We start from the raw sequence: 10,847 nt of genomic DNA on the forward strand, positions 1-10,847 counted from the left end.
ATAGTCTAACATGTTTTCACTTTCTTCATATAAGGCCATAAAAACGTGGCGCCGCTTAGAAATATGTATTCTGTCCAGAAAAATACTTTAAAATTTTCTCTACTTTCCCTTTGATTCTGTTAACTATTTTTGGATCGACTTTCTTCATAACACTGTTTATGCACGTCCAGCTTTTCAAAAAAATATCGGCAATTTTCATAATGAATATTGATGATATTGAGATGATTTACAAAAAGCAAAATTTGCTTGACAGCTTTTCGGTCTTTTATTTTTTAAAAAGTGACAGTCAAGCAAAAGCGAAAATTTAAATAAATTAAAATGTAAAATATAAATAAATAAATGTTGAAAGTTTATTTTATTTTATTTTATTTTTTCACTTGGTTAGACTTTATCCAAGTGTGAGCAAACAAAGTTAGCGCCTGAAAATATCTTCAGGACTGAATATGGTGTTGTACTACCTCACTGGGGTAAGGTAGGTGTACCTTACCCCAGTAAAGTAGTACAACACCATATTCAGTCCTGAAGATATTTTCAGGCGCTAACTTTGTTTGCTCACACTTAGATAAAGGATTAAACTGAATTAATTATAAATAAATAAATTTAAATAAATGAAGGAAAAAAAAAACATTTTATCACTTGACTGTTTACTTCTGAAGCTGACAAAGCATTTCAGTTGACCCTGTGACCTGAAATGCAGATTTAATTGAAGGCTGCCATTTTGAAACAGATTAACTCTGCAATAATCAACGAAGACTATCAATCTTAAAAGTCTGCTTTTATATTTGCTTAAAATTCTCATAGTGGCTAAAAATCGGTAATATACATCATCACAAATGAGCGTTTAATGAAAAGAAAGAATATATTTTTTTAGATTTTTTACATGTCATTATATGGATGATGTGTAGCAGGAAATGATGTAATCTGGAGGATGCAAAATCAGTTATTTTCAAAAATTAAGCAGAAGCTCTAAACCTAGCAATTTAAGGAATCTTAAAGAATACCAGTAAAAAGAGGCTAATAATTTGAGTAACAGAAACATTGCTGAAATAAATGAAGAGCTGATGCGATGAATTGCAATTGCACAGAAAAATAAGGTAAAGAATTAAGGAAAGAGTTTGCTAAGGATTTGGATAGAATGCAGTATGCGAGACTCTTGCATAAATTGGAGAATATGCGGTTTGGATTATAAAATATTAGCCTGCATAAGACAATGGCTGACTAACTGTTATCAAAAAGTGGTATAGTGGGGATATGACTCTGCAATAGGTATGATAACCAGAGGGGTACATCAAGGATCAGTCCTTGGTTCACTGTTATTCAATCTGTATGTGAATGGCATTGAGAAGGATTTGACAGACAATATACAGCTATTTGCTGATGATGGAAAGATAAGTATGGTAATCAAGAATGCTGCTGATATGTAGTACTTGTAAATTTATTTGAAAATTTTGGAATTGTGGGAAGAGGAGAATAGATGTTAGTTTAATGTCAGTAAATGTCAAGCCTTTCACTTCGGTGTGATTAGATATCTAGCGCTTTATTATATTGGTAGGATCATGCTAGAAGAAACTGATGTGGCTAGGGATTTTGAAGTGTTAGTGGATAGGAAGTTGAAGTTCGGAGGCCATGTTGCAAAGATTGCAAATACATCTCAAAAATTGCAATGCAAAATGAACTTTCACGAGTAAAGATAATATGTCATTTTGCCTCTTTAGTAGCTTTGATAAGATTTCAATTCGACTATTGCACGCAAGTCTGGTCTCCTCGTTTCAATTGAGATTTTGATATATTGGAGAGAGTGCAAAGGAGAGTGGTAAAAATGATATCAGGATTGTGGAATACTGATTATGAACACAGATTGAAAACTCGTAGATTGCTGATACTAGCAAACTGGAGAAAGAGGGGAGGGACGGATATGAATGAGATTTACAAACTTCTGAAAGAATCATATAGCAGTTCAACTCATGGAATTTTTCATTTTATAGAGGGTGGGGAAATGACAAAAAGGCATCCTTGGAAACTGCGATCGAGTGCTGCTAAGAAAGGGGGGGTGGCTGGGGGGGCTAGATTTATATCTCATAGAGTGACGCGTTTAATAATAATGATAATACAGATAATAATAATAATATTTAAGTACCATTCCCATCTTTTCACTCATACTACAAATAATCATGTATTATTTTTGGAAATTTGTATTTTAACCGCAACGCTCAAAAAATCTCAGCAGAACTTGCATTAGATCAGCTAATATTACACGAATTAGATTTAGGTGTAGGAGATAGCGGAAGTTGTCTGTCGTACAGCATTTTGTAATTCTTCATATTGTCCAGTGGTATCAATTGACCTGCTGGCGACGTCCATGAGTGAAACTGACTGCTTATTGATATCGAAAATATCCTTATGGCACACGAATCATTCGCATGCTTTCTTTTTACAATTAATGCCGTTAGAAAATAACCTCTTTCTGTATATATATATATATATATATATATATACGAAGGATTATAAGTATATAATATATATATTTATTTTGTATATTAGATGAAGAATTGTAATGAGTTATTAACGTAGATCAAGTAAAATGTATTAGTAATCCATATGTTTCTTTCTTTCTTTCTTTCTTTCTTTTTTTTTTTAAGTACCGGAAAAATACTTTAAAAAGTACTTCTGCAAGAAAGTGTTTCCTGCATTTTGCAGCTGAATGATATCCGGTGTGCGCAAAACAACGGAAGCTTCAGGAATATGTTTCATCTCCAAACTAATATAATGAAAGCAATTACCGCTTATTTATATAACGTTACATAAAAAATAAAGAAGTAAAAGCAAAGCTAATTTTCGTTTACACGGAAGTGTGTGTGTTATTGATAATTAAACCATTTCATTTATTAGGAAATAGTGTTATATTTTTTCAATAGGGTAGAAGGTAAATTGAAATGTCGTACTTAATTAACATTAACAGCCACTTTCTGGAACAATTTGGTGTCTATTCGTTTCATCTCAGCAAGATCTGACCAAAGAAGATGAAGACTATATATTGTTCTTATCATTGTGTTGTATTCTCTACATGGAGACTTTTGCGCCGGGTTTGATTAGTATTCGGTGAGGTCGGACAGCCTTTTGAAGTATTTAATTTAGTTAAGGACTTGAACTTAAAACTAAACATTCAATTTTGTACATCTGTGTGTTTATGATTAAACATATCACGTTTGTTCATTTCATTTTTTTAATTATTGATTATGTTGTTATTATTTCTTATTATTATTTGAACGTAAAATAAATACTGAGCAAAACTTAGTTATAAAATAGTTTCGCTTTAAAAAAACACAGTTATAATAATTTCCTTCCTTTTCTTTATTCAAAGAAATGAGAACGAAATTACACTCTTATGATTTGGCTTTCGCCATTTGTAATTATTTCGATAATTTCCAGTAAGTACTTGTAAGTACTGGTGCATGAGTTTCTTTTGTTTTCAACGTTCCTCCTTTTATACCCGAGATATAGGAAGAACATCGTGAGGAACATGTTTCCTATTTTTGAACTCTAATGGTTCACAGTCATAATGTTGAACATCTTCTATAATCATATTATGTTAATCCCATCTTCAAAACGGCGTTGATATATTGCATACAGATTCTGATTAGAGACCAAACATGTAAATTTTTAAAGCTATTTCTGGCTTCCAATAAGCAGGGTGTTTCTTCGAAACCGCGATGAAATTAATTAACCCCTAAATGATGATAATCTTTGTCATCATTAAACGGATATAATGATGAAAAAGATCTTCTTTCTCTCCTAGTGAAGTGAATGCAACTTTGTTAAATACAATGCTACCAAAAACTCTTCCTGTTCTAGGCAGAAAAATGCAATTCATCTCCTTTTACCTTTGATGCTACTAATATACACCCCTACCACTGCGGAAAAAAATACATGACATCTCTCTCTCTGCTCAGTTGCTCAATTTAGTTCCTCATGCTTGTTCTTTAACTCTTCAAACTTTCGCTATCAGTTGCTCAATTTAGTTCCTCATGCTTGTTCTTTAACTCTTCAAACTTTCGCTATTAGTCGCTGTTCCTCTAGCTTTACTAAAGCTATAGAAACACGAGTTGATAAAACTTGTACTGCAAAATATACATTCCCTGAATCTAAAAATGAATAAAATATTTTCTCTCCCTTGGCTTTGATTTTTATCTATATCTATTCTGTAGAATAACCTTCCACACTGTCACGGTGCAGCTTGCCGAAATAGATATCATTACGTTACTTCCTTCATTATACTATACGTTCATGCTCGGCATTGATGCACTATAGCTTTGCTATACTTCAGCTGTTTCAATGAATATAAGACAATAATAAATAATCAAAGACTATTTTCTATAATGAGTGTCATGAATTTCAGTGAAAATATTTTAAAATATTTGCATAACACATAAATGTGGACTCCTGTTGACGATGATATTAAAATATAAGAAGACCGCCAATGAAGCAGAAGCCCGGGATATTAACGAGAGAGTTTCTTCAAAAACACTCGGTTTTAAAGCAAATCTATTCTCCCATTCGGAGGGTCTAACCGTAAATGTAGAAGTGTTATAACAATTGATATTTCATCATTAAAAAAATAAAACAAACAATTTTCTTCCAAGTCTTCGAGAAATGAGCTGCCTGAATTCGCTGTAAAGTGCTGAATCAAGACCGAGTGTCCTTACAGAAACAGTACTATCGTTGTAAAATCAGACGAGACTTCCCTCGTACCAGACCCTTACCCAAAATAGTCTTTTGAAAGAAGAAATGAGAACCATAGCTCAATGATCAGAAATAATTGACCGACCCATCAGAAAGATGCATTCAATCGAACAACTTCATAATGAAGTGAAGCTGAGAAGTGACTGCGGAATAGAAATTATATAAACCCTGGACTTTATGGAATAGTTGTATATTTTAATAACCTTAACCAGACGTTCTTCTATCTATTTCTCTAAAGCTCTAAAAATCTCGGAACGTGCAGAGGTAGCTTGGAAACTGCTCCGCATTTTTCGGATAAAAATTCTCACTTAACACGGATCTGCTAGAAAGCAAAGCAAGCTGAAATATTTTCACCAATCGATATTAAAAGTTCCACTAAGATTCACGACCTGACTGTAGAAAGGGCGTATTAGCACAAACTCAGAACTCATACATCAGCCAAATTCCAAGTTACCACACGTCTCTCCTACTTACGGATATACAAACAGAACAAACAACGAGGATATCAAACACCTCCTTCTAATTAATAAAGGTAAAATTTACATTTAAGAAATTTACCTGAAACTACTATGCATCAGTATGGGTTTATGGGAATCATTCTATGGCACATATTCGGAAATGGATGATCTAATAAACGTGTTCTACTCTAAATTTTGAATGAGGGAATTTGTAAATTCCTGTTCATTCAGTTAAATAATGGATCTTCATTTGATACACCTACGATTTCTGCCGTTTCCTTTACGGCAGCTTCTGCTAGCCGCACTCCAATTATGGTACCTTTTTGGAGATCACTTTGGTCTGATATTCCGCACACTAATTGCGCAACATATAATTTAATATGGTCTATGTCACTGCTACGTGATAGCCGATATTCATACTTCACCGTACTATGTACCTCACTTCTCGAATGACGATGTCCTTGTGATTGGCATCGAAATGTTAGACCGCAGTGACCTAACAAAATGTGCGATAGTTGAAGTGCGTCTTGCAGCAGCTGAGTTAATTGAAACGGCTGAAATTGCTTTTGTATCAAGAGCCACAAATTCGGAGAATATGAAGAAGAGCCAGCTCTAGAATGCCATTTGAATAACCACAAGCCAGTGGTTTTCGCATAATCTTGCAACTGAAGCTAGTACGTATAGTCTGAAGCTGTATAGAGTACTTTTATGTTGATAAGTTTAGATAGATTTGGTCTGTAGGTTCTCCAGCCAACAGACTACAATTTGCCTCTCACTGAAATGTAGATATTTGTAGGTGTCTGTTCTCATGATCAACGACAACCCAATTCCTTTTTAGAGACTTAAAAATTACTTACGAAAAATTTCGCCTGAGATCGCTAGACAAGTCTACCAATGTTTTCATACATGTATTCCAAACACGTTACTAATCTGCTGCAGTTTTACATTTTTCGTCAATGATGATTTAATTTGCCATTGAGATTTAAGTTTGTTGTCCTTGAGATCCCGTCTGACTATAAAATGCTTTTAATGATTTTCTGCCGGAATTTAATCCAACTTTCACCTGCATAACAAACGCTTGATGTTTTTCTCAATTGTATAATAAACATAGTTACCTCTTGTTAGGATTAGTGGTCAAATAATCAAAGATTAGGATGTCTGCATTCTAACTACTATACATCATATGGATACGAATCATGTCGTGTGCACGAATAGTTGTGATTGTACTGAAGTTAGGAACATATATATACGAACGGTGGGAAACCACCTTGCTAAAAGTATTCTTTGCACGTTCTCTTCAGCAAAAGTGGATTCAAAAATTCGGTCTCTGCAGCAGGATTATGACAAGCTACTAAATGGAGTCCTTAGATTCACCTCTGAAAGCCCTAAACAATTATGCGAAACACTATACAACATTTGTGCAGTATCTATCCTACTTTGCGATGAACTGATTCATAGCCATTTCACCCTCAACAAAGTCTGCACTCCTATTCCACTCATTCACCACTCTCCAAACAAAAAAACCTAGTTCTATCACCCTTGCTAACTACACTCTTCCTCAGTTTCCAAGAATGGCCAATGTTTTCATAAGGTTCATTATATAGACCTTGGTCACTCGCTTCTGGATCCTCTCTGCCTCTTCCTCATTGCCAAGTAACTGAGGTTTCCAGAACTGTATGGAGTATTCAAGAGAGGTTCTTACCAAGTCTCCATAAAGAGGAATAATAATAATCTGCTTTTCTCTATTCGTCAGAGTATTCTTCAATAACCGAGTATTCGGATGAGTTTTAGCCACTTTTGTTATGTGCTCTCTAAACTTCAACTCCCTATCCATCAACACTCCAAAATCTCTGGATTTCTTAATTTCATGGAGTGCAGAATCATTAGTGTGGTATACAGCTAGTAATATTTTCACCTCAAAATGCATAACCTCGCACTTTGGCATATAAAAATTACATCCGTTCTCCTTTACCAGGCTTCCGGTCAATCCAATTACCCTGCAAAAGTTAACATCATCTGTATTACTATTGCCTTACCCAAATTTGCATCATCGGAAAGCAACTGAAGCAGCTGCTCAGATCCTTTCCTGTAACAATAATTTTCACTTTAAACAGAAGCGTCCCAAGAACAGGGCGGTGTGGCATGACACTAGGCCTTCATTTGGACTCTGACGATGATGGTTTATCCATCAATCGTTTCCGAATCTAGGTGACTCTGTAGGTATATATTCTGGTTTATCAAATATATTATAACAGTTGTGAAGTTATCAAACACATCTGATATGTGTATAAGGGCTTCGTCTATACTAACCGAGCTATATTTGGACTCTAATCCTTAATAAACTACTTTGATATATCTACATCGTCACCTCTTTTCCACCTCATCAACCCTATATCATTCCCATGTGCTGCAGTTTATTGATGAGAATTTCGTTGATATCCTGCGAAAGGCTTTTGCAACGTCCAGCAGTGTCACTGTAAACCCATTACTTTATGGGGAGTTTTCAGTATTGAGATCATATTTTAATATATATGAAATTTTGTAATAAAATTTTAATTTATATTAAAATTATATTTTTAAAAATAAAAAAATATTAAAAATAAGCAATTAAATCCCTACAAGTATCGCGCGTAGTAGGACTTACACGATTACGGGTAAAGGTATAAAATTTTACGATAACAACAACCGCCTATTAACAATTAATTATTTCCACATATTAGATGTTTTTTGTTAACGTCACAACTACTAAATATAACTGATAAACCAGAATACAACTGATAAATGCATTACTAAATGTGTTTTGGAACATTGGGAGTTGTTGCTATCACGTTCTTTGGTATCAGGCATAACGTAAGCAGATAATATTTTATGGATAATTGAGCCTCAATTTTAATTGAATTGTGTAGCGATCCTAATAAATTGTGAAGCTTCTTTAAATTTTCTTGCGAAACAGTTGTTATCTATATATGACATTTTTAATTGTTGCCAGTGTAGTTGATAGCAGTGATTGTTTGGGATGCCATGCCTGATTTATGATGAATTCTTTTTTTTCCACGTCTTGTACGGTTCAGTCAAATCCCCGACCTCGCTGTCTGGCCTACATAACAAATGTCACAAGAGAAACGATCTCATAAACGCCTGGTTTTTTCATGGGATGATGTGAACGTTTTGGTGAATGCAGGAATCTAGATATTTTTTGTAAAGGTAATAAAACCACTGTTATGCTGTACTCGCGGAGCAAGGCAGCCACTTTGTATGGGACATTCTTGATGTGTATATGATATTCTTGATGTAAGGCAGCGTGATTGCATTCCTGAAATCGTGTTTAAGTAAGGGAGTTGCAGAATATGTATAAAGAATTTTTCTGATCGTTTTGGGTTCAAATCAATTAACTAGGAGGTTCTCTTTCACGTAGTACACTCTTTCATTACTTTTAGTTGATTGACGTGATTTATTTTAATTTATATTATTTTAATTTAATTTATAAATTTTAGTTATTCCTATTTTTTAAAATGAATGATGGTGTGAAGCATCATTTAAAAATGTTCCATTTTTAAATGATGCTTCACACCATCATTAAAAAGTAGGTTTTTCTATACATAGAGAAGGATATATCCTTTTCCCCTTGGTTTACTTTAACAAGAATATCAAGGAAAAGTAATTTTTTGTGTTGTTCGAAATCAAGAATGAATTTTTTGGGGGGATGAGAGTTATTCAGATAATCTTTGAAAGTAATCAGATCATCTACCCTTCCGGCCAAATGAAGAAAATAACATCGACGTTATGTAACCAAATTTTTTTTATCTTCTGATAGATTTTTAAAGGATTAGTTCAAAACAAATACTGGGAACAAAAAGACAGCCTTAGATAACCTGTTTAGTGAATCGCATTTCAAAAAGGATCAAAAAAACGGCCCAAAATTAGACGGATATGCAAAATAAAAGAGGATATGAAAACCAAATCAAATCACAACCAGCGACACCAAACTGGACAGAATTGTTCAGAATATCTTCGGACGGGACAGGCAGAAGAAGATAGAGTTCATTAGGCCTCATCATTATGCACATAGATAAGGTAAGAGAGAGAAAGAAGAAACACAAGTGAAATACTATAATTCACTATATCGACATTAGGTTGTGGATATATTGCATGCTTCATAAGCATACGAAACCAACCCCATGCAGCAATTATAACTATAGTTTTAATTCCAACATAATGAAATATTGTATCGAAGAAAGAAAGGGCCATAGTGCCTAGGCTTTATTTCCGTGATGTTGGTCTTCTTTTTCATCCTTTACTCCCAGAAGCCCAGTAAAGTATATGTTAAGAAATATTCATCACAGAAGTCTTCCACGCAATCCATGATTGACACTTTGTTTTCGGCTCTGAATATATGAAGTACTTGTCCAATTTTAATGTAATATATTCTGTGTATTCCAGGTGTGCGTCTTTTTCGAATTCCTGGAATAAGACCTTCAAGAACTTAAACTGCTAGACCATTTGATTGCTCATATAACCTGGTCACATATGTTGATTCCTTCTAATGATAGATATGAGGTTACATTTATTCAAAGAACGGATTCTTTTTCTTACTTCAAAATGTCTGATGAGATCAGTGAGTGGAATCTTCAGGCGTCGTCAATAGCATCTCATTTCAAATGCCAGCAAGCGTTTTCAATCTCCTTTTAGGAGACTCCAACTTTCACTTCCGTTTAGATATGCATGTACTGAATTAAAAAGTGTGTCAATAAAGCGTAATTTGTTAGTAATTGTTAGCTAATTATCTATCCAAAGTGGTTTAAATATTTGGAGTGCTGTTTTTGCTGTTGCAATTGTTGTTCTAATCTATCATGTCATCTCCCATGTTCATTACAGAAATTGGCTAGTCTCATCAACTTCTATAGGGATACCTTCAGTAGGATTTTATTTTTTTATTTTCTCTCGCGGCACTTTCTTCTTGCTCAGAATCAAAGATATTCGTCTTTGTTTTTGATTTATGGGGGCTTATGTTCAAGCCATATTTTTAAGAGAATAATTTAATTCTCGGATAATTTATTGATGATCTGATTTGTTTTCCGCTAGGAGAGCAATGTCATCAGAAAACCTTAGGTTCTCTTTTCTTCTTCCTTCTACCATCTCTCCAATATCAAATATCTATAAGTCTTAATTTAAAAGAGATTCGAGGAAGTATTTGGTGATAATTTGCACTCCTCTTTTACTTAAAGCTCCATTGAAGAGAAAGTGCTATAATTTCAGTGAATTTCAACCATAGTTTTAGAAGATGGGTGCAGTAACTCAGTCAGTTATTATTTTACATTAACAATATATAGAAATAGGATATATTAATGATCCAACGTTATTTCAAAACCGAATATAAGTAGAAAATTCACAATCAGCGTTGTGATCAAAATTTCGAAACATTCACAGTTTTTATATATATTCGGATTTCAAATAATGTTGCATCTTTATTTTACCATATTTCATATGATGCGATTATAATCTACAATTTTAGAAGACAGTCTTGGCGAAAGATATTATTTCAGAAATTATATAGAACAATTACATGGAAATTACATGGAACAATCTTAGAAGTATTTTCACAAAAATTATGTTTTTCATTTTTCATTTATTAAAAAAATAAATAATACC

The sequence above is a fragment of the Typopeltis vanoorti genome, chromosome 14 (assembly GCF_054136105.1).
Source record: "Typopeltis vanoorti isolate ZY-2024b chromosome 14, IOZ_Tvanoo_1.0, whole genome shotgun sequence".
NCBI classification, from domain to species: domain Eukaryota; kingdom Metazoa; phylum Arthropoda; class Arachnida; order Uropygi; family Thelyphonidae; genus Typopeltis; species Typopeltis vanoorti.